Here is a 23,868-nt window from a genome sequence, read left to right on the forward strand (position 1 = left end):
TATTTTTAAAAATGGGGTGGAAACAAGAGACATTTAGTCCTATAAGTGGTGGGCAAGGTGACTGGGAGGGTGACCCAGTATGACCAAGCCATAAAGCAAGGTGTAGCTCCAAAGGACAGGGCTCAAGGATGAGTCATTCATTAGCTGGTACCATCAAGCAGGCTAAAGTGGAGAAAGGCTCTCTGTCAGATGTGGGCCTGAATGTCTGTCAGGCCCCAGATTCCACACCTTGATGAGCCTAAGCCTCTGACAGACACAGTTTTCATTAACAAACAGTAACAATCTCTTTTCTTTCCTTCACTTTAACATTTCTCAAGGGTTGGATGCCTCTCTTCTGCTGCTCTTCCGGGAGTAAGCAGAGCTTGTTAAGTCGCTTAGATATTTTGACTGTGGATGCTCTTTGGCCACTTGCCTGTAGCAACAGTGTCAAAGCGTAACTTGGTATAATTGCTGTGTGCAGGCAGAAGGGTGTTCTGTCTTCATGTTCAAGCTGCTGAACAAAAAGGAAGTGTCATTTAGGAAAATCCTGTGAATTATCCTCAAAGTTCAGGCAAAATTTATCACGTATTATACCTGTTAGGATTTTTATTCCTTGCCTGTAGGACAATGGGGATTTAGCTAAGTCAATTAGAAGATGTTAAATTGTATGGGTTTTTATTTTTGTTTTTGTTTTTGTTTTTTTTGTTTTTTGGTGGTGAGATTGAGTAATGATAAAACAAAATCAATATCAAAAGTGAAAGCGGAACTGAGGTCTTAGTAATTTAAAAAGTAACTTAGAAAGCGTTAAAAATTTTAATTAACCACTGAGTCACAGTTTATATATTATATAAAGCACAAGTGACAATTTTGATAGACGTCTGTGTAACAGAGACATGCATAATTTACATGCATTAGTAATACCCATTTTGCATGTGAAAATTAAGATTATAATATCTTATAAAACTTTAAAAGTATACAGCAATCCAAACCATGCTTATTATAAAGTGTACTTTTGAAACCAGGATGCTGTGTGTATTCTGTGAAATGTGATTTTTGCTCTCCTCCCATCAGGCCATATGAAATTTGGGGCACATGGTAATGAATGATAGAAAACCACAGACCTCCCTCTAGCTATTTCCATGTAAGATGCATGTATGTACATCTTCATGGATGAGTCTTAGAGAGTGTGTACCTGCTACACATTACATCATACTGGTTCACACAGCGCTGCCAAGCGCTGGCATTCTTTAGTCTGAGAAAAATGATCTTTCCAGTTAAGTCCACTCTCCCTATGCCTTACAAACTACCAAACTGCATGCTGCTGGCAGGTAATGGCTTGTAATTAGCATGGCAGGCAGGTAATGACGGGAAATCACCTGCCAATTGTTTCTCAGCTTTGCTCTCTTTCAAAACTCCAGTTGAGTAGAAAGTCATGGGGGGCTGTAAGGATGTAAAAGGAGGATAGGGGAGGGACACCACCCAGGGGCCTCTTTCTGTGCAGACCATCTCCCTGTTTGTTTCCTATTTTACCCCCAGGCTCTCTTTGAGCCACGCCAAAGAGGCTCGGAGAATTGGCAGGTTCCTTTACCTGCCTGCTGCTCCTACTGGGAGAGATGGTGCCTGTTGAGAAATTCTAAGCTGTTCTGGAAGCAAACCAATCCTCTCAGACTCATCCTGCATGCTAGAAAATTGGGATCGAGAGACTATGGCGGTTCAGTTTGTTTGAAAAAGAACCACGAATTACTTAAAGCCAGATTTCACTTCCCTGTTACGACCCACTTCTTTTTATCTTCATGAGTTTTCCCCAACTTCATGGAGAGCTGTTGATGTTGAAGCAAGAAAAATTGGGCAAGGATCTTGTACAAAATAGAGGCTGGACCAGTTCAGTTGTCTAAGAATTTTGAAAATATCTTAAGCCACACACATACACACACACACACACACACACACACACACACACACACACACATTCCCTCTCTCTCTCACACACACACACTTTACAAATCAAGTTAGTAACTTAGTTGTTTACTTAATGAGGTAGACAGGGAAGAAGGGCAAGCTGGACAATATGTGGCCTCAAAAACTGAGGGACTTGTAGCCTTCTCCAGCCAATTGCCATGCCATATATAGATACAGAACAGCCAGATTGTCTGCATTTTTAATAGGAGACTCTAAATCTAAAATTTTATAATATACCCATAAGTACACCCATATCCTGTAACAAAATAATGCTTAAAAATTCTGGAAGCTAATTGACCATATTCTGTTTCCAAGTACCATATCCCCTTGTATCTGTTGCCTTGATTTTTTTTCCTAATCCCAATAGAATATTAAAGGGGAAAACCAGAAGCAGACTTACATGTAGAGTGGATGTTTCTTGTTTTAAAAAAGTTCCTCATGACTACTATGTCCCAATGCTTAGGAATGGGTCTTTTAGGGAGTTTCCCCTGAATCAGGTTTGCTTGGTTGTGAGTTTTCTCTAAACACTGAGGATTCATTTCAGCAACACTGAAGGTTCTTTCAATGATCTTTCTGGGCAGAAGTCTTTAAGCCTGAGCTGTAAAAAGACATTGTGAAGTGAACCTGCTAGCTCAGGCTTCTCCCAGGCCAGCAATGTACAGGCTCCCAGGAGTCCAGGTTAGGAGCTGTCTGGTACTGCTGCCTCCTTCACAGAGACACTCCATCTTATAGAAGCTCTTGATAAGAGCCTTCAAACATTCCTACGACACTGGAAAGAATGTTTTAGTCACTGGAATCAATATCCAGGCACATTTTCTATTTAGTAGATATGAGTTTAAACTCTTTAATGCTTTTCCTGAATATTTAAAGAGAAATTGGAAGTTGACTTTTCATTTTCATTTTGAATACCACCAAATATACTTGTGTTTTGATATCTAGTATACTAGTACAATTAAATGGTGAGGCTTTTTTCTTTTTAAAGATTTATTCATTTATTTATGTATATGAGTACACTATAGCTGAACAGATGGTTATGAGCCATCAAGTGGTTGCTCCCGCCTCGCTCCCTTTGGCCCAAAGATTTACTTATTATTTATGTAAATACACTGTAGCTATCTTCAGACACACCAGAAGAAGGCATCAGATTCTATTACAGATGGTTGTGAGCCATCATGTGGTTGCTGGGAATTGAACTCAGGACATTTGGAAGAGCAGTCAGTGGTCTTAATGGCTGAGTCATCTCTCCAGTCCCCTGCCCGTTTTTTTTTTTTTTTTTTTTTCAAGCAGGGTCAATCACTAAAATGTTACTGTAACTTTTTAAATGTAAAATATTGAGGTAGGATTTGCTGTTTTAGGGCTTAGCCTTGAACAAATTTATGAAAATTGTTTCTCCTAAGCCAGGTAATTTTTCTTCTATACATGTATAAGAAATTGTCCAGCAATGAAGATTAGTGGCTATTAGTCACACTTACATAGAGTGTGTTGGTTTCCATGGGCGTGACAGCAGCAAGAAGATATACTTGTTCTGAATGTGCCACGGATTGCAGAAAAGCGTGAGCCACAGACAGAGGAACAGATTCCAGAGGGGGCCTCAGCAATCCGAAAATCACTGTGTTAACAATTTCAATTTTTTCTATGCAGCTACTGCAATCTTAGCAGATTTCTGTGTGTTTCAATCACAAAGTTATCTGCTTACATATATTAGTTGTTGATTTTCTTTTTCCCTCCAGAACAAACAGATAACTTCAGTATTAGAACTTTATTGACAGCTGAGAAAATTGGATCCGTGTAAAGTTAAGGCTGCAGCTAGGTGTGATGTTAACTCAGCAGTCAGGAGACAGAAGCAGGAGGTTCTGGGTTCCAGGCCAGCCTGGTCTACAGAATAAATTTCAGGGCTATCTCAAAAGGAAACAGATCAAAACAAAGCAAAACAAAATAAAAAACAAAAATAAAGAAACCAAAAGCTCAAACAAAAACCAGATAAAGTTGTAACTGACCAAATTTTTCATTGTTTCGGAATGTGTTTTGTTACTGGTTGGTGACTAAGCAGTTTGCATGCAACTCTGTCACCTTTCTAGTTGTCATCAATTTTGTGTAAGTGTCCTTTTCAAAGAAAGACAATAAATTCAGTCTCATAGTTAGTTAGCTACCAGCTTCTAGTTCTTAGTGTTTCTTTTTTTTCTCTCAAATACATGGTATCTATGCGAAGTCTTGAAAGTTTTCTTCTTGTGATAAGATGTACTCAGTATTTAAACTCTTGGAAGATCCAGTTTTAGCTTGTACATGGCCAAATCAAACCGTAGGCACAGAAATGGAGAACTGTTTTGGGTAACTGGTTGAAGGACTTGTGAAGACAAGGCATGTATTCTACAGCTGTGTCAGTTTTCTGGCATCCACAGTTGTCCTTGCTGTTACTAACAGGTGTGTCTTACAGTCCAGAGACCACAGATGCTGAAGTCTGCCTCATTGTTCTCACCTGTTTGCTCTTATATGAGCCAAGGCTAACACAGAATAGCATCTCATGTGGCAGATCTGAGTTTTCCATAAGGTCAGGCTCAGAGAGAATTCTAAAGGAAACACACATTATCAACGACTGAATGTAAAAACTGCAATTCTTATGCAGCTCATCAAGTAGTGCCTCACTGCAGTGATTAGTAACCAGGTCTCTGCGATGTTAAGAGAAAGCCCTGGTGAGGTCACATTAGTCTGTTAAGTAACCAGAATTTTCTATTGGAATTTGTAACAAGGAACAAAAATTATATCATGATTTAAAAATCCTTATAACATCATTTATCCCCAGGTTTACAGGTCCTTGTAAGGATTCATGCATTTTCTCCAATTAAACTATTATTTTTGTCAGAGGCTAGCTTGGCAGGTTTAGGGTGGGAGGAAGGGAAGCAGATATAAATTGTCTTCATTTCTGAGAAGTGTGGGCCTGGCAATCACTTAAGACAATATCGTTGATATAGCTGTCAGGGCGGCCTATTTCTAAGAGAGTGTTTTTATAGAATATCATTGTGCCACTTTGTTCAGATGGATGTCTTTAGTAGTATTTGATTAATGTAATGCAATAAAAGAGATGTTCACCGAAGTGTCTGTACATGTCTTGTTAAGTATGCTTGATTCATTATATGTGGCTCCCCCTTCTTTCCTCTTTCCTCAGTTCATTTTTTATCATTTCAATAATATATCTATAAATATGAGAAAGTTGGCACTTTCAAAGTATTTGACATATATAGCTATTAATTCATAACTCTAAAAAATTGTATCCTTCAACTTGTCATTTTAGAGCTTGCAGAGTTTATTACGGTAAGAAACCTGTGTTAGAAATTAGATTTTGAACTTTACAGAGAAGATAAATAATAAGCTCATGAAACCCAGAAATTATAGAGAAATACCTAGACAGTTCTACACTAGAACTGCAGGAAAAGATCTCCTGTTTAGGACAGTAAACTCTGAACAAGACCTTGTGGTTGATGCTCGTTTCTACTTTCAACCTACTTTGTTTTCTCTCTAGGCACCAAATGTAGAGCAGCCTTCTTATCAACAGAGCTACCCTCATACAGTTCAGACACATTGTTGCAATGTATCATGAAGGAATAAACTTCACTGTTTGTACATCAATGATGCAGAGAATTTTACCCAAAGTTATTCTGAAGGCAAAATAAAAGTGGTGTTGCCTTCGGTACACATTTTGCTCACTGCTATTTTAGTAACAGTAAGCCGCTTGTGGAATATGCTGTGTTATGATGCAGAGGCTAAGACAAAGGTAGCATGGGGCTGGATCACCATTAGGAGCAGAACTGTACTTAAAACTCAGTATGCTGGATCTGGAATCTTTGAATTCTCTCTTCACTCACTGGTCGTACTGTGTATCCTTTTCTGCCTAGCTGATGGTATGGCCTCTTCATGTCCATGCTCCTTTCTTTAGCTCAGTTAGGCCAGTAGTCTGGGGAACAAGTCTGAGTGCTTGGAGAATGAGTTCTGGTTCATGAATGACTTGGGGGATTTGGGTGCCAAGCTAGACATCAAATACACTTGTGGCAGGGGTCAGGTGGGGTTGAGGGCGAGGGCTGAGAACACGGTTTGTGTTGGAGCCTCACTGTGTTCTGCATGACTCATTTAGACTCAGCAGCATAGCCATGAACCATGTGCACACACCCAGGACAAGGTTCACTCTGGGACTTTACCTCCACAGCCCTTGCAGCTCTCACTGTCAAAAGCACGGGGCTGATTTTGGCCTTTTCACTGGGAGATCGTGAAGGAGAATGAAAGAACAGATGGCCCTAATACTCAGCTTCTCTCTTCCTGGGAAGACTGTTACAAAACTTCTGGTGTCTGAAGGACACATGCATGGTTCTTTCCTTTCTCCTGTCCTTCAGGAAAGGGGTGGGTTTTGGGGTCAGCTAAGCCCTATCCTAGCTCTCAGTAATGCAGTTACCAACTCTAAGATTGTGGGCAACTCACTTATTATTCTTGGACTTGTTACTTTGTGGAAAGCTATAAAACTTAGAGAACGAGATGGGAACATTTTTATGCATTAATGGCAGGTTAACACAGAAACCTTAACACTATCTTCAACAGTCACTTAGCTAATTGCTCCACCTTAAAGACGGCAGATACAAGAGTCTCCATTAAAAAATGATAATTTTATTAATTTTATATCTACTTAGTGTCAAGTAGGAGGAAAAGAGGGCCAACAATGTGTGCTAACAAGTTTTCCCAAACAAGACCTTTAAAAACTATGAGTAAAATCTCAAGAACTGTTAGACTGCATCTAAAAGAGGACTGAAAGAAGAGTGTATCAAACACTAGGGTGAAAGCCTACCATCATTTTCAGGATAGGAGAAATCATGGGGACATGGCTCTTTATACCGAGCCATCTACTCTGGTAGTCTCCCAGACCTTCCAAGTTTCTTGAGTTTCACTCCTGCCAGGACCTGAGGTTTTTCATTTAAATGCTGTCCTGCTAGGTAGGGCCAGAGGAGTTAGCTTTAAGGAATAGGACTGTGATGCTTAGAAATGTATGGTGTTGAGGATGAGTGGAAGAGAATGAGTGGTAAAACCATAACATGCCTGTTCTTGGTGAGGGAAATGTAAGTTGGGATGTAATGTTAGGAGTCACAGGTCTATCACATCGACTCAGTATGTTTGACAAGTTCCCCTCATTTTGGGAGCCTAAACTACCTGATAAATAAGGGGCCTGAGTCCAATTGTCTCTGGGGCCTCATTGAAGTTTGCATGCCCTGGGCTTGGGTTTTCTAAGTAAACAGTAAGTAAACTCATGGTTGCGAAGCAGAAGAATGTCCTTGCTCTGTAAATGCCCACGATGTCAAAATGCAGGACAGTAAAAAGTGAAGTTGAAAAATGAGGAAGGGGTGTGCCAGGGCGTAATCTAAGCTGTTTTGAAGGGTGTGCACTTTGTAGGTTGCTGAAGTTCAGAGTTGGAAAACATGTCCTCTGCGAGCTCGTCTCAGCATCCGCTCAGCAACATTTGGTTTTGATACATAAAGCACGCACAGCTTGCGTGGCTGCAGTTATCTCAGTCTCCTGATAGAGAGCAACCTTGGATGATTGTTTTTCTAGTGCAGGTTCAAGAATGAATCTCTTACCAAAGTGCCAAGAGTCTCCAGAGGAGGAGGAAGAGAAAGACCAGTGACTTTAAGACGTGTAGTTACATTAATAAAAGTAATAAATTCTATTAAATGTATTATTGAAGCTTATATATGTAGTGAAATATAAAATAAATCTCAAAGGTCTCACTATCAAAAGTGAACTACGAATATGTGGACAACTTCTGCTTCGTCCTTACCTTCAGTCAATCTGGTGTGAGTATGATCCCTGTGGGGGTAAAAGCAATACCCTCACACAACTCTTTCTGTGAATGCTTCCAAGTGCGTCTCTGAAAGTAAGAACCATTTAAAGTGCAAGCGAAGTAGCAACAGGCCTAACCCTTCCCCCAGATCCCTTCACGCTGGATAGCAGAAGGTCAAGGCTTAGCTTTCTTGACTTAACACATGTATCTCACACAATTTGTTTCCATCTCGATCCTAATAAGGCCCACAGATAACTTGGCGACTGTGTGTCTCAAGTCTCCTTTAATCTATAAGTTTCCTTCTATATTTCTTTCCTTAACAGCTATTTGGTGAAGAAAGTGGGTCATTTTTTTTTTCCTGTGAATTTTCTGATTCTAATGATTAAATTTTTGTGCTGAATTTCAGTTGCTTCTATTTCTTGTAAATTGATACCTAAAGGCATGGTTTGATTCAAGTTAAAAGATTTTCTTTATGATATATAATAATCATTATATTAACAATATATAATTCTATGCTTTATAAATGCAAGATGTATCTCTATCAGGAGCCAAACAATGCCCAATTGTCTCTCTTTTTGTGATATTTGTAGCTGTTTTTAATCATTGTCCAGATCTCTTAATTCATTAGAGCTTGTAATATATTAATTCTATTAATATGATCCCTTTTTAACCTAGTAGCTGAAATATTTCTATTATGAGAAACTTCTAGTGTTCGATTACCCAGAGGGAGTTTATGTTCATTACTATTTGTATAAGAAACTCCAGAAAATAAATGACTGTATTTAACTATTTATTTACAAGCTTGCAGCCAGTAAATTGTGTGTGCATCTGTAAATGATACCATTTTGAACTTCTGGGTTTAGAAATATGTGGACTATCATATGAACTCACAGAGACTGTGGTATCCTGCAGGGCCTGCACAGGTCTGTATCATATGGGTTCCCTGAGCTGAAAAGACAAGTGGACATAAGTCCTCATTCCTAACCCAGAAAATATCTCCAACAGAAGCCATTCACAAATGGAATCAGGTTTTTACCCCAGGGAGTCTCACTAGGGAACCTTCTCTTAAAGGTAGGCCCCATGCCCAGCAGTGGATGGCTAATACAAAACAAACCCAATGACATGTTTGGAGGTTCTTTTCCTCATAATGTTAAGTCAGGGCTTTTTGTTTGTTTGGTTTTACCTTACAGGTCCTTTGTGTATATATTATGGCTTCTGGTTTTGTGTTTTTATAGGATTCTTATGTGTGTGAATGTATGTGTTTCTGGCTCTATATACTTTTTTTTTTTGGTTTTTTCTTGTTTGTTTTATCCTATTCTGATGTTTTTTAAATCTTATTTTATTTTATTATTATTCCTTAAATGCCTGTTTACTTTCTAATGAGAGACAGAAAAGGTGTGGATGCAGGTGGGAGGAGAAGCCATAATCAGAATATATTGAATGAAAAAAAAATCTGTTTTTAATAACAAAAGACTTGTGGGATGTGAACGTTCCAGTCAGAGTAATGTCTAAGTTTGAGTCTAGAATCTGTCCTGCTACACAGAGCACGTCTTCCTTCTCTCCCAAGACTAAATCTCTGCCATGCTTCTCTTGGCTCTCCGGAGCCTGTTCTGCAGGCATGTGTTGTGACTCTTTCTGACTAGGGCAGATTAATCTCCACATAGTTAGTTTCCTTATCTATAAGCCAGAATCTGTCACACTGAGGCTGTGGCATCACATGAGGGTTAACTGAGATGATAGTTGCTAGAACACTTAATTCTTCGTAGACATCTGACTCTTCAGCTATCTCTGCTTTGAATCTGAGGGCATACAGATGATTCACAAAGCCATCCAGGCTTAACCTTAGCCTCCGGTACATTAGCTGCTTTGCTAACACCTTCGATCTTCAAAGTATTTTCTAAAGAGAGAGAGAGAGAGAGAGAGAGAGAGAGAGAGAGAGAGAGAGAGAGAGAGAGAGAGAGAGAGAGAGAGAGAGAGAGAGAGAGAGAAAGGGAGAGAGAGAGAGAGGTTTTCTGCTTCTCTTTAGGACAATGCTAAGTCTGATGCTAAATCATCAGCTTTTACAGAGGTCTAGAATGTTCTGGAAGGTAGAAGAGGAAGTCTCCAGTCATAGTGTATTAGTTGGAGGGGGAACAAGGAAATAATCCAGAATGACAAAAATAGGTGCAAAGGATTCTCTGAAAATTTCAGTGGGGTAAGAAGACCACCTAAAAACCAGGGATGGGCCGACCCTCAAGAGGAGGAAGGCTACCCATGGGAGAGATTTAAGAGTTCTTGGGGAATCCTGAAGTTAGGGTCACTCTCGCCCCAGAAAAGGAAGCTGTTGTTTGGGGATGTTGACTAAAAGTCCTCACAATACACACGGAACTAAAAATATCTCTCTCCTTGGCACTGGGTCCTAACACAATTCGCAGAGCCTGGCTTCAGTGTCTGTACACCACTCAGGGTCCCACTGTGATGCTTCTGCTCAGGCTCTAGCCCGCCTTTCTTGTCTCCCCTCTGATCATTCCCACTTGTTTTATACCATGTCAGGAGTCATGGCTCTAGTGTGTCTTGCTCAGCCTTTCTGCCAACCATTCTATGGAAAATAGGGCTTCGGCTATGTTCTCCTGTTACTGTCTGTACAACTTTAAAAGGGTTGACTCTACTGGCTCTTATAGGCTCTCTTCACTGAATTCTGATCACCGCCATGGTAAGGATTCTCTTATTCATCTCTGGAACTTCAGCATAGTGTCTAGTACATACTTATTAAGAGAGCATAGATGGTCATTTATAAGTTTAAATTTTGACACACCATGTAGTAACCTAGATGTGGCTGGCAGTGTGGATGTGGTAATACTTGTTAGTCTGTCTGACTCTTGCTAGAAGCAGCACAGTAGTGATGAAGCGACCTTGTATGGCAAGCCAACTGGGTGGGTAAATACAAGCCTGTCAGAAAGGCCTGGCTGAGCTGTAGGAGAGAAGCCAGGGAAAGGACCTTCATAAGTTTGTACTGTTATGTTCTTAGATAGCCCCTGTGCGAAAAAGTGGGAGTTTTTTATTTCTCTTGACTACATTATGGGAACTGAACAGAAGGGAGTCACATAGGGGCTAATTGGGGATGGGGGGGTGATAACTGGAGAGCTTTAAAAACATGCACTTGTGATTAGACTGCCTGTAGTAAACCATCATACAGGAGCAATATATTGGACAGTGCCACTGAGAACTTGCTCATGGGTCAAGGTTCTTCCAACAGTTATCTTCGTAAGCTATTGTTCTGACATAAACAACTGTCTACCTGGTGTTCGAATTTCTCAACAGATAAGACACACTTGTGCTCAGGAAGGAACTTGTGCAGGCAGATAGCACAGCCAGCTTCGCTTGTTAATATGGGAAGAAAGGCATGCCGCAGAAAAACAGGAAAACCCACTATGGTGTCTGCACCTGAGCTGGGGGAGGGGGCAGTTTCTTCCAGGCACACTGACGGCAAGAATCTCTGTGTTCTTGCAGCAAGGAGTGTTCTAGATTTGATTCCTTGCTGGAACTTTTAGCAACAAGTGGTGTTTAAATAAAATAACCACCCAATATCATTTCAGACAGTGGTAGAAATGAAAAACAATATCTTTGGGATCTGATTGGTCTGTTATATTTTGTGGGGCTCAGCAGATGTCTGTGAATACTTATTCAATCAAATGGCCCCTTCCATAGCCTATATTTTTGACATTGGTAGAAACATGGGAAGGAGAGAATTTCTTTTAGTTTTTTCTTCTGTCATGCTTAAATGTGCACAGTTATACAGACCAATATTCTCTAATTTCTCTGTATCTACTGGTCAAGTCTTTTTGCAAATACAAGGACTTTTAAGTGTCATTTAGACATCTGATTTATATGGAATCTCAGGAAACTTTAAGTTACACAATTAGGACATCTGATAATTTTTCTCAGAAGGAAAAATGTCTTAATTATTTTCTATATGCTGTGTTTGACAATACCTCCGTCATCTTGCAGCAGGGAGATTTCCTAAAATAAAAATTTGAATGTCTTTATATTTTAGATTTTCTTTTCCTATACATGGACGCAGACAGAAATCCTGCAGAACGTCATCGCTTGCTTCTTACCACTTGCTTTTTAATGTCTCGTTCTTTACTCTTCCTCTGTCCTTTCATTTTCACAATCTATTAAACAATTTAATCAGATGAGGATTAATAATGCTAGTAAAGTCTTTTTAAGTTATTCTTTGCAGTAATTCCTTCTCAAGGACCAGTAAGAAACATTCAACATAATTCAACAAAATTCAGCAAGCAGCCTCAGGGAGTGGTCAGAGGAGTGGACAGTTTCCCTGGGCCAGCTGGGGCTGAGGCTGAGGCGCTGAGGCTGTGTGATGGTTTTCACTGCTTTGCATTATTCTGAGTGTTGCTTCCTTTTTTTTTTTTTTTCCTGATGGGCAGCCTTCCCCTGAGAACTTCAGATGGAAGATGTGAGGGAAGAGTGTTTTCAGAAGAGTCTGGGGTAGCGTTGGAAATGAGTCTAAGGTCATAACATGGCCTGAATCTTATAACTGGAGGAAGCAGGTATGAGGTGGTGGCAGAAAGGGAAAGATACTGAGGTGTTTCTGACAGAAGCACAGGGATGTGTGGGAACTTTGGAGCGTTACTAAAATTCTCATCCGGAATGCCATTGCCATGTGTAATTTGAGGCTTTAATTAGCCCCCCAAAAAGAACGATTTTTGTGATTTTTAAGAACTCGCACTTTGGAAAGGTTGACAGACTAATAGACAAGAAATAAATGAACACAGAATATACAAAGCTCCCACTGTGGCTTTGACTTAGCTAGACGTGATACCACAGTTATCAATGTGTGGATGCCTGTATGATGTTCTTATTTGTTTAAAAACAATGCCAAAACATTTGAACAGATAACCAAGTATTGTATGTCTAAATCAGAAGCAAAAATTTCCATTATAGTTTAAGAACAGATAATAGCATAACAAACTCAAATTCAAAATCAAATCACCCCCAAAACTAAATTTTGACTTCAAGCTGAAATGATTTCATACTATATTTCCTAACTTAATTAGAGACAGATGCACCTTCAGTCTCAAAAGCTCCATATTGTTAAATGTCACTCTTAGCAACCCCCTTCATCAGCCTTATCCAAAATTTATTGTTAATATTAGTTTATGGAAGCTGAGGAAGTAGCTGCTCCCTTCTCCTTTCTCCTAGTAATTGAAGTTGAAGTGTGTGTGTGTGTGTGTGTGTGTGTGTGTGTGTGTATACACATCTGGGAAGTTACTAGTTTTAACAGTGAAATAATTTGTGAAATTATAGTTAGAATTGTATGCACTCATTTCATATTCACGAAGTGGTACTTGACAGAAAAAGAAAACACTCACGGATATTTGTTCCTATATAAATTATTTTCTATTAATATGTTATGTTAGAACTTGATTATAAAGTGGTAATGAAATTGTGAGTATGGTTAATTAGAGAAAATGAAATTTTGCCTTACTTCTGTAGGTTCTTGCTAATATGGATGGGTTTTGTTGACTGTTGTACTAGGATGGCTTAAGTAACACTATAAGGTGAGAGGCCTATAGGATATCTTATCCAAAGAGGACATAGTTTCAGCAACACTTTGAAAGGACAAATGGTCCCATATAGGCATAGCTCACATTAGCAATATATTAGTGTTCTGACACCCAGCAATGGTATGTGCTTTGCTTTTTAAAGTTCGAGTAAGGAACTTCCCCCTCTTCATCATGCACTAAGGTCTCCTTCTGTGAGCGTTTTATAATTCTTAATCGTTCTCTTAGCTCAAGGGTCCTCAATTCCCCTAAGTCCATGCTGAAGATTTTCTCATGGTTTCTTAAAAAGCCAAGGCTTCCATTTTGAAAACAAAGTAAAGACTGCACTCTGAAGTTGAAGGGGATGGTCAGAGAGCTGTTAATATCATGAAGTCTGGGCACCTTCTTGCTTATATATATACCCAGCCTTGCTTCTGTGTCTACCTGACTTCTTGAATATGTCCTAAACAGAAGAAGATGTTGCAAAGCATGAGGTAAAAGCCAAAGCTGGCACTGGTAAGCAACTCGACAGGAAGACATGGCGACAGGAAGTTGGGCTAGGGACAGGACAAGGTAAAGAAAATGGATTCTGCATCAGTAAGAATTAGCTCAACACTTCAACTGGAAATTTCCAGGTTTCCTTCTCTTTGACTCATAGGAATAGAGAAGAGGGTAAGAAAGAAAGTCAGAGAGGGGTGGGGGTGGGGTAGGCCAGAGAGTAAACTGAAGATTTCCATGGAAATAAGCTGTTTCTCTGACAACTTTTAAAAAGCCACTTTTAAGATATTGCTTTCAGTTTACTTCAATGCAGTCACTGAAGTGGCTTAGAAAGAAATCTTTGATATGCCAGATCAACCAAAAGTTTTAAAATATCCTTTTGTGTCTCCATTTATAATGCAAATAGTAAGTTGGCATTTTGGGTTCATTTCACCACAGTCTCTGAAGTGGGATAACATATACAGGATAAGGAGGTGAAGGCGATCCCAAAGAGAGTACATCTTTGATAGTTCAATAATAACAAAAAAAAATGTATTTAGGTCTTTTCTAAATACTTTTCACCTCCAAAGAATATAAAAAAACAGAGAAGAAGATGTCTAAGAAGAATAAATTGTATTTGCCCTCCATGTTCACTGAGTGACAGAAGATATTGTTCTATGAATTACCCACTACTTAACTATTCCTTAAGTCTAGCCTTTATGAGCTCATAAAAAAAAAAAAAAAGGACTGCTTATGTGTCTAGGAAAGTCCATATCTTTATATGCTGTCAGAACTGAATTCAACATACTGTTTCAATATACATTTAAAAACCAACAGATATTTTGTTATAGAAAGCAAGCTGGGCAATCGCCTTAAACCCACGTTTACATTTCACTTTTATCATACATAAACATGTGCTAGTTTGAAGTAGTTTTAGAAAGTGGGTAACTTACACTTGAGAGGGACGGGAAGGGACTGAATTCTGCTTAAAATAGTATTGCCACTGTAAAGTTTTACATGACAATCTCCAGTCTTTTTTTCAGATATACTAAAAAGCCAAAATTAATTAATGTCAGAAACATAGATGAGGGCTGCCAATGAGCACAGGGTCGTGCTAGGAGGAGGGAGGCCGAGCTGTGTGGCCCGCAAGCCCAGATTTGATGTTCTCGTCAGAGCTCGCAAGCCCAGACTTGATGTTCTGGTCAGAGCTCGCCTATGAAACATCCCGCGTGTTCTGAAGCTTCAGAATTTCTATGGGGCCAAGGAAGTGAAAATACACCTCCTTCCAGGGAGCTAAAACCGAAGTGTTAGTAACAGTCACAGGGCAAACAGTTATTTTACCATTGTCTGTTTCATGATGGAACTTTTCAAATGTAAATAATTTATAAGTAAAAGAGCGGCCCCAATCAGATCTGGGATACAGGGATGCTGGATGAGAAAACTTTGTCAGGGGATGGAGTTCGAGGACCCCGCCTGGCATAAACTGTTTACACGTATTCCTGTCTTCATTGTTCCTCTCAGGCGATGAGTATCTCTTCCTTCCTTCCTCCCGTGCTCTTGGTCATGATTTAGCTTCTTTGGCCTTTGCTTCTCTCAAGAGTCTTCCCATTTCCCCGAGCTCCTCCCTGGCACGCCCCTCTGTCTTCTCAGGGGCTTTTTGAGGAACCATGGTTTCTGGGTGGTTTCTATGTTTCAGCCTTGCTCAGGGACCGATTTCATACATTTATTAATGATTGTATTTAGGAGCAACTCCTCCACTGTTCCCGTTCTTTTTGATCCGATTTAAATTCAGTTTCGAAACCCTGACTGGAGACAGTTTACTTTTTCCACACAGCCGCTCTTTTCTGCTGTCTCATTTAACACAGCTGGTGTGTAAACCACTGAGTACTAAGAATGCTTAGCATATCAAGATCCGTTTGCAAAAATAATTATAATATACCAAAGAGAGGGAAGTGGGGGGGAAAGCAGCACAAAGTCCACACCCTTTAGTAGATGTTGCCTAGCCTCCTTAGGGACTGGTATTTAGATGTGACTCCAGTGGCTGGTTTGGGCTTGGTGGGACACATTTAGAAATTAGCCAATGCCTGACAGGGAAGTGGGTAGGCAGCAGCATACAGAAGGCCAGTGATTTTGCCTGAAGTACACCTAATATGGGGTATGATTTTATGGTCTAGGGCTTAAGGGTGGACTCTAGCCTGCTCTTGTTCAGTTTTCTTCACTTCCTGCCTCCCTCTTTTTTTGAGAACAGTCCCTTAATAGATCATCCGAACAAGAATTCTTATCTTCGGGTCTGTTTCTGGGAAGCTGGCCAAGATATATACCTTTCAAATAATGAACAAGATAATCTTAGAATTATTTGACCACATCTTCAATAGACACTCAATGGTCAGTTTTGAGGTGGGCATCAACAGAAGAATGCATTAGAGTTAGGGAGGAAAAGCAACAATAAAAGAAAACAACAGTGGTAAAATTAATTTGTGTGTATGAGTGATGTCTTGTAAAAAGAGGAAGTAGTTTTTAAGGAGTTACAAATGTATAAAATGCTACTGGCCTGGAGAAATTCCAGTGAGTGAGCTCTGCTTGTCTGTAGTACTTATCTTGGGAATTTTTTTTACCTTGTCCAAAGTACTTTCTGTCACATGATCAAAGCAAATCTCAGGACAGTTCAGACAAACAAGGATAATTATAGGCTCCATTTTCCACATATAAAGACTGTTATTTTCCACCACCAAAGACTGTTTTAGGTGTATTAAACAACTTGCTTTCTGTGAGCAGAGACCTGGCCCACAAGTGTTGTTCAAACCCAGGCCTCTATGCAAAGTACAAGGTAAGCTTTACAACTAATTTAAGATCCGTCTCTACTTTTCCCACAGGTTGGTCTTCAGATGCAATCCCATTTAGCATTTCCTTGGAAATTCATCTACTAATCTGGAGTTAACCTCAGTCAAAGCTGTTTTTATATTAAATGTAGACATCAATCATGCCCTACTGTGTAAGGAAATTACTCTGGAATCTAGCAGTTGGAACTGATACATTTTTATTGTCCCAGAGTTTGTGTGGCTAAAGACTGACTGGTGGCGGAGGTGCTTCTATTTTAGGGACTTGCACAAAGTCAGAGGAAAAGTGTTATCCACAGCTGCAGTCCCCTTTGCAAGCTCAGCAGAGTGAAGACTTGCTTCTACCCCCGCCAAGGTAGTTCAGGGCTCAGCTTCTTGGGTGTTCTTGCAGGGCAGCCTGGCAGGCTCCATTTCCTCCCTGGCTATTGGCCAGTGACATCCCTCAGTTCCTTGTCATGTAGCACTTTTCATGGTGTAGCTCACAAGATGGCAGCTGGCATTCCTTAGAGTGAGCAAGTGACAGAAAGTAAGAAAGGATGAGCCACATAGAAGGCAGAACATTTTCGTAACTGAATCTTGGAAATGACACCCCATCAATTTTTTTTTCCTGTATTTTCTCAGTTAGAAATGAGTCAGTAGGCCTGGCCCATGCCCACGTTCAACGGGAGTGGATTATACACGGACAGTATGGCAGAAGCCTTTTTAGAGGCTGCCTACCACAATGTGTCACTTGGCTTCCTCATCTATGAGGACCAGCGACTTGATCCAACCACTGTTTTCTCTTTAAGGAAGCACTGGATATTTTCAATATGTTAATTTAATGGGTTTAGGCATATGTGCTGTAGTTTAGTGCTCTTCTTTCTCACTTGTTCTCCCTGCCACCCACTCTCCAATTTCTCTTCTCCTTTTGCCTGTCCTTGCTTGCTTCCTCTGCCCTCCTGCTTCAAGCACTACTCACTTCTCTTTCAGGCTCCCTAATTTGCCCTCTCCTCCTTTCTCATGCTCTCCTGGTCACTGTCTTTAAAGAATCTGAATTGTGTATATCTGTTCCTACTACCACGGCCCTTGCTGTTCTACCATCTGCTCCTAGGGACCATGGCCAACCAGCAATTTTAGATTCTGTCTTTTAAGTTTCTAAAGAAAGTGATCCAATTCAACTATTGGGTTTGATGGTTTTCTTTCATTCTTTCTTTCTTCTTCTTTTTTTTTATCAAGTTCCTTTAGAAAGATGACACCATAATGATGTGAGAGGAAAAAAATTAATAAAACATTGAGGAATCCCAATTTAGAGGGTCAGTGGAAGGTGGAGGATTTGTCCGTGCTACTTTTCCAAGCATAATGTCAGATAGGAGTTTTAACTATTGTCTTTTCTTGTGAATTCTGTTAATAAAAATGATATAGAACAGAGACATATCCCAGGGTGGTGATGATAATACTATAGTTGGTGGTTGATGGTGACACTGGTGTGTCCTCCGATGGCAGTTATAATGGTTTTGTTAATGATGTAGGTGAGGGTACATACACTGTTCAGTCCTTGAGACAAACTTTACCTGTCTCCAGTGTGTAGCCTCACTTGAAGGGATGTGTGCAGACTAAAGTAGATGTAAGCAGATTGGATTGGTTGGCTAGTTCAGCCATTAAAGATGTGGAGAAAAAAATTTTTTTTCTTAATACTGATATGACATTTAGAAAAACTAGTTAGTAGTAGTAGTATTTTTATTTTTCAGCATTGAAACACTCAAAGGAAGACTAATTTTAACTAGTAAGGAAAAAAGAGCTTATTTTACATGTAAGGTCGATAAGTAGTAGTTACTGACAATTGATAGTGACTCCATAGCTTCAAATTATCTGTCTGTCTGTCTGTTTGTCTGTCTATCTATGTTTGCATCTTGGGGGCAAATATGTGATTAGAATGCTCAACTTGCCATGCCTACAAAACCAGTTGGCACCTATTTACTGATTTCATTGCAGGACTTCATTGCAGTCAGCAGACATCAAACAAGAAGCATTTGGATCACTTGAAGAATAGTTGTTTAGTGAGTTACAATGAATGAAGTCTTTAATGAGTGCTGGCATCAAATTCTGGTCTCATTTGTTCCTTGCCATGCCCTGTTCTGCATCTGTGGTGCCCCAGGCACTCTTTTTGAGGACACTTGACCTACCAGTCATATTTCAGAAACTACAGATTTGGTCTCTGCTGATTGAGTTTAGACTCTGAGGAGTTCGCGTTGCTGGATTACATATAGGCTAATGACCCATCCAATGCTAAAGGCAAAAGCTTAAAGTGCACTAGTAAATTAAGCCATGGCATTTTCAGAAAGGAAAAATTTATTATGTCATTGAACTTGATTCAATAAGCTTTACTTCTTTGGATATACTGCACTATGGGAAAAGTAAGAAATGAATTTTTAACAAGTGTTGCCATTTTTCTTCCACTCTCTCAGGTAAAGGATACTCACAGAAAATTAAGAGACAGACATTTCATTGGGATTAAAAGAAAGCCATTAAAGTGATAAATAGTGAAAACTGGCTATGACTACTCAGCCAGGCATTCACTTTTAAGTTCTGAGAGTATGTGCTTCAGACAGTAAACACAAGAAAACTAGGCTTGCTTAATTTGATGGTACCCTGGGTGAAGTTTTCAGAGCTTGGCATACAATTTCAGAAGCTCATTGACACAAAGATGTCAGCAGTAATCATTGTTGATGCTTAGAGTTTAATGTGAAACTTAGGGTGTGAAAAGAATAGAAATCACAGTGGAAGTTTTGTGGATCATCCAGAAATTACTGTGATAAGAAGAATATTCTCTGAAGTTAGAGATAACTGAACAAAAGGAAAGAATTGATATTCGAACTGCATATTGCTCATGGTTACTTTATAGAAGAGATCAAATGTTTATAAATCAGCCAGACATACGTGGTTTAATATACATCTGTAATCAAAGCACTCCAAAGACAGAAGAAGCAGAAGAGAGCATGGGAGGCCAGCCTCAAAGAAAGAAAAACAGCAGACAAAGCTTTTTGAACATTATTTTATATAGAACTGAAGAAATGATCGAGTGTACCATTTGTCATTTTGTTGAAGTCATTTAACAATCATCTCTGGTGTCCTAAAATGCACCATAGATGCAAATGGTTAAAAAGAACAAAAAGTTTTTAATTAGAACCTCAAGTATCAATTCTTATAATGGAGAAACTTTTAGTATTTGTATTCTAAGTAATGAGTTATAATTTTCTCTTAGTAATTATTATTATTAGTATTTAATAAAGTGTTAAAATCCTCAAAGAATAGATTCTGTTAATTGTTTTCAATGACTTAACATATGACTGAGTCAAATAAGAGACACTTTGGGACAGGTCTGTGTCCAAGGGACTTAGCTTTCTAATTTAGTTAGAGTTCTTTCCGGTCACAGGGGATACAACACACCTTGTTCAAAATGAACAGACACAATACACATAGGCAGCTCATTTCATTGATTCCTGAAAGGAGATAGCTTATTAAAATTTCAGAAGTCGGGTTTTAAAACAGATATGATTTGAAATATGGTCTCTTTCCCCCTCATTCGATCCAAAGTTCATTTTTATTTTATTGTGAGATTATTAAATCTTGGACCATTACCAAGAATAACAGAGAAAAATACTCCTGTCTGTTTTTATGAAATGTCTAATAAAGCAAAGAAAATATACAAATTAGCTTTTCTTTTTAATCTGAGCAAATTTGAGGTAAGACAACATGGTGAGGACAGAGAAGATAAAGTGGGAAACTTGTCTGGGCTCTGTAGAGTGCTAAATTTCACAAAGGAGCTCTTCCCACTCATTCCAGAAGGAACATCTTGCCTGATTTTTCCTTAAGTTGCTTCTTTATCAAAAAATAAAAGGTTATAAAGAGAGTGTGTCTTAGGCCAAGGTCATCACAGCTTCTGAAGAACCACGGCATGTCTACTGGGGGGTGTCAGAAAGGCCAGCTATGTCTAGTCACAAAGTCACTATAAGTATCTCAATGTATTAGACAATGTAGGCTTGTCTTTACACATGCCCCTGTGAACTTATTGTGTGGCAAATTTTGAGAAAGCATATAGCTTCCTAAAAACATTGCAGGAAGTATAGAACACTCTCTCTTCTTCTCTTTCTCCTCCACCTCCTCCCTTTTTTCCTTTCTTGTCTTTTTCTTAGTTTAGTGTTTTTCAAAACTTCAGTGACCATAAGACTCATCTAGACTTGTTTTAAAATGTGACCAAGTGACCTTGGGGGTGTCTTGCTAATTCAAAGACTTGTGAGTATCAAGGATTTAGATAGCAACTTACTTGATCCTTTTGTTTTTTGTTTTTGTTTGTTTGTTTGTTTTGTTTTTTGTTGTTGCTGTTTTGTTTTGTTTTGATTTGGTTTTGGTTTTTGGTTTTTTGTTTTTTCTAGACAGGTTTTCTCTGTATAGCCCTGGCTATCCTGGAACTCACTCTGTAGATCAGGCTGGCCTCAAACTCAGAAATCAGCCTGCCTCTGCCTCCCAAGTGCTGGGATTAAAGGCGTGCGCCACCACTACCCGGCCTGATCCTTTTGTTAAGAGCAAGTTCTCAAAGTTATAATCTTGATTGGGCCCTCACTCAGGGAGAGTACCACTATGTGAGAATACTTTCATGATATTACTTTATATTTTTCTTACCCATAAAGTCCTTTGCATTCTGAAGGCTCTATGATGTAGCACAGAAATGATTGTGAAATGTAACATGGAATCTAAAGTATAAGTCTTAATACCAGTCACTTTCAAGTGACTTCATTTTTCTATTGGAAACTGTTATGGCTAGTGTTGTCATAGCATCATCCGGGGGCAAGGCCAGCCTCTTGGCACAGCTGTAAAAGATTTTCTAGATTAGGTTACCCTGTGGGGTGTGCCTGTGGAAAACTGCCTTGATTAGACTAATTGAGGTAGGAAGAACTCACTGTGAAAGGTACCATTCCCCGTACTAAGACCCCAGACTGCGGACAAAGGACTGCTCCTTTGTGTATAAAGGAGCTGGGCACAGGCCTTTGTCATTTTCCATTCCTTGACTGTGGATGCAGTTGTGATGTCTTAAGAAAGTGTGTAAGTCTGAATAGTGAACCAGAATAAAGCCCTTCTCCCTTAAGTTGCTTTTATCAGCATATTTTATCTCAGCATCCACAAAAGTAAGTCAGGGACTGTGAGAGATACATTTCTTAGTAAAGTTTATTTTGCAAAGTAAAAAGAAAAAAAATCATATCTGTTTGTAATAAAGGTTTTTACGACAAAACTTGCAGGGCGCATCCGTGTGCTAGCTTGTTTTAGGAGTTTACTCAAGCACTGTAATGGTGCAGTCCCTATGAAGTAACCACTGAGCAATCCCTCCTGCGTGAGTGTGATTTTAAATGCATCTTAAATATATCATTCCATGACCGGGTTCTTTACTTTGCGTTTTGTACTATGGATGCAAAGTAGATATATTTAGGCTCTCATGACTGAAGAAGCAGTTATGATACATATATGTGTGTAATAAATTCCTGTACAACATCCACTGGCAAAAGCTATACATGTTAGCTATTTATGATATAGTTCTATAAGCACTGACTCAGGAGGCTCTGGCAAAAAGGTAAATTTGAGTTTGAGTCTAGCCTGTGCTCCATAGTGAGTTACAGCATAGTCTGGGCTATGTTGTAAAATTCTGTCTCAAACTATACTAGCCCACACAAAAAAGCAAAACCAACACCCACAGACCCTCATTCATTAATAGTTTAATCTTTTAGTTCTGGGGTCTGGGTTTCCTTGACTAATACGATTTAGGATACAGCAACCCAGAAGGAGATATAAACTACTTAGACAGTGGCAGTTTATAGGAAAGGAGAAAATTTAAAATAGAAAAGTCTATAATATCAGACAGGAGCACAGAGGAGAAATTGTAATCTTAAACTAAGGGTGGTGACATGCACCTGGAGTGCCCGCAGGAAGGATTCAGAGGGAAGGGGTCACTCATGCCAGGCCATTCTAGGCTAAAGAGTGACCCGGTCTCAACACAAAAGCAAAACACAGCAAAAATAAATAAATAAAAATTAAAAAAGCACAGTGTTCTAATCTGTGTCCTCCGGAGGTGCTAAATAGTTTTTAGGATATTTAGCACACTTCCGTGGTAAATGGCCAGCTTGCTCACCTTTAAAAGATAAGATATTTGCAATACAAGCTTAACGTATTTCCATGGAGATTATTTTAAAGATCTGTTGTTGCTGTTTTGAAGTATACCTTTTCTTTGATTTTGCTGAATGAATTGATTATGATTTTTTTCAATCTAGAACAAGGATTGGCCAGCCTAGTCTACAAGGTGAGTTCCATGCATTTCAGAGGTATATAGTGAGTATATAGCATGCCATTAAAAGGAAAGAAAGAAAGCAACCACACAAAAGAAGAATTAATTATGATTAGGAAGAGAGACTTTGAGATTTTAGTTCCACAGGTATCTTCTGTTTTTATTTTTTAAAATCTAAGCTCAGGCCTTGTTGAAATACAATTCTTATTTCTCTCTCTGGAAAGAGAGAAAAATGGAGTTAGTAAGGAATTCTAACTCCAAACTGTAGTTTCCCATCTTCATAGGTTTGTAAAGCTAACAGAATCTGGGAGTTAATATTTATTCTGCCCCTTGATACCCGCAGGTGGAAAGTACCACACAGAAAGCAAGCTCTAGACACCAGGCAGAATTTCTAATCTTCACAATTTGTTAACAGGGGCTGCCCTCGGCCTTGCTGGGAAGGTGGCTCCTTGCCAGGGACTACAGACCACTACTTTATACTATGACAAGTCATCCCTGAATCAGCTCTTACCTGTGGCCTCTGGGACCCAGGCTTTAATATTTTAGCAGCTGAGTTGAAAACATATTAGCTGCGTATTGGTTGAACTCCTCTATTTGAGCACCCACCAACTGCTGTTAGTTACCTTAAAGTTTACACGGGTGCCTAGTGCTAGTGGGCACCTCTCTGGGAAATGGGTTTCTTAGGTGGATGATGCATCGTGCCTTAACTGTTAAGCACAACCAAAGAAAGACAGCTCAGAGGAACCTCACCAGCTGGTGCTCTGTGGAACAGGGTGATTTTTTTCTATTTGCTGCGAGACAACTCACAATGTATAAAGCTGTTCAGAAGGCAAAACTGTAGAATTCCTGCTTCTACAAGAATTGGATTACATATATTTTAGCTTGGATTATATTAATTTTAGGAAGGTAGCATTTTTTAATGACCACAGATTATAAGAAACATCCCAT

At 39.3% G+C, this 23,868-nt stretch overlaps 1 long non-coding RNA gene across 2 annotated transcripts in view; it reads left to right on the top strand.

The window, feature by feature from the left end:
- The window catches only part of LOC116090142, a 65,933-nt gene that overhangs the window by 13,525 nt on the left and 28,540 nt on the right, over positions 1 to 23,868 (top strand). The window contains exon 1 of one of the 2 annotated variants that reach the window (XR_004118578.1): positions 12,137 to 12,303. The exons of the other annotated variant lie outside the window; for it this stretch is intronic. This is a non-coding gene — a long non-coding RNA (uncharacterized LOC116090142). Of the gene's footprint in view, positions 1 to 12,136; positions 12,304 to 23,868 lie in introns of those variants that run through there. 2 annotated transcript variants of the gene reach the window in all.

The sequence above is a fragment of the Mastomys coucha genome, unplaced genomic scaffold (assembly GCF_008632895.1).
Source record: "Mastomys coucha isolate ucsf_1 unplaced genomic scaffold, UCSF_Mcou_1 pScaffold15, whole genome shotgun sequence".
NCBI classification, from domain to species: domain Eukaryota; kingdom Metazoa; phylum Chordata; class Mammalia; order Rodentia; family Muridae; genus Mastomys; species Mastomys coucha.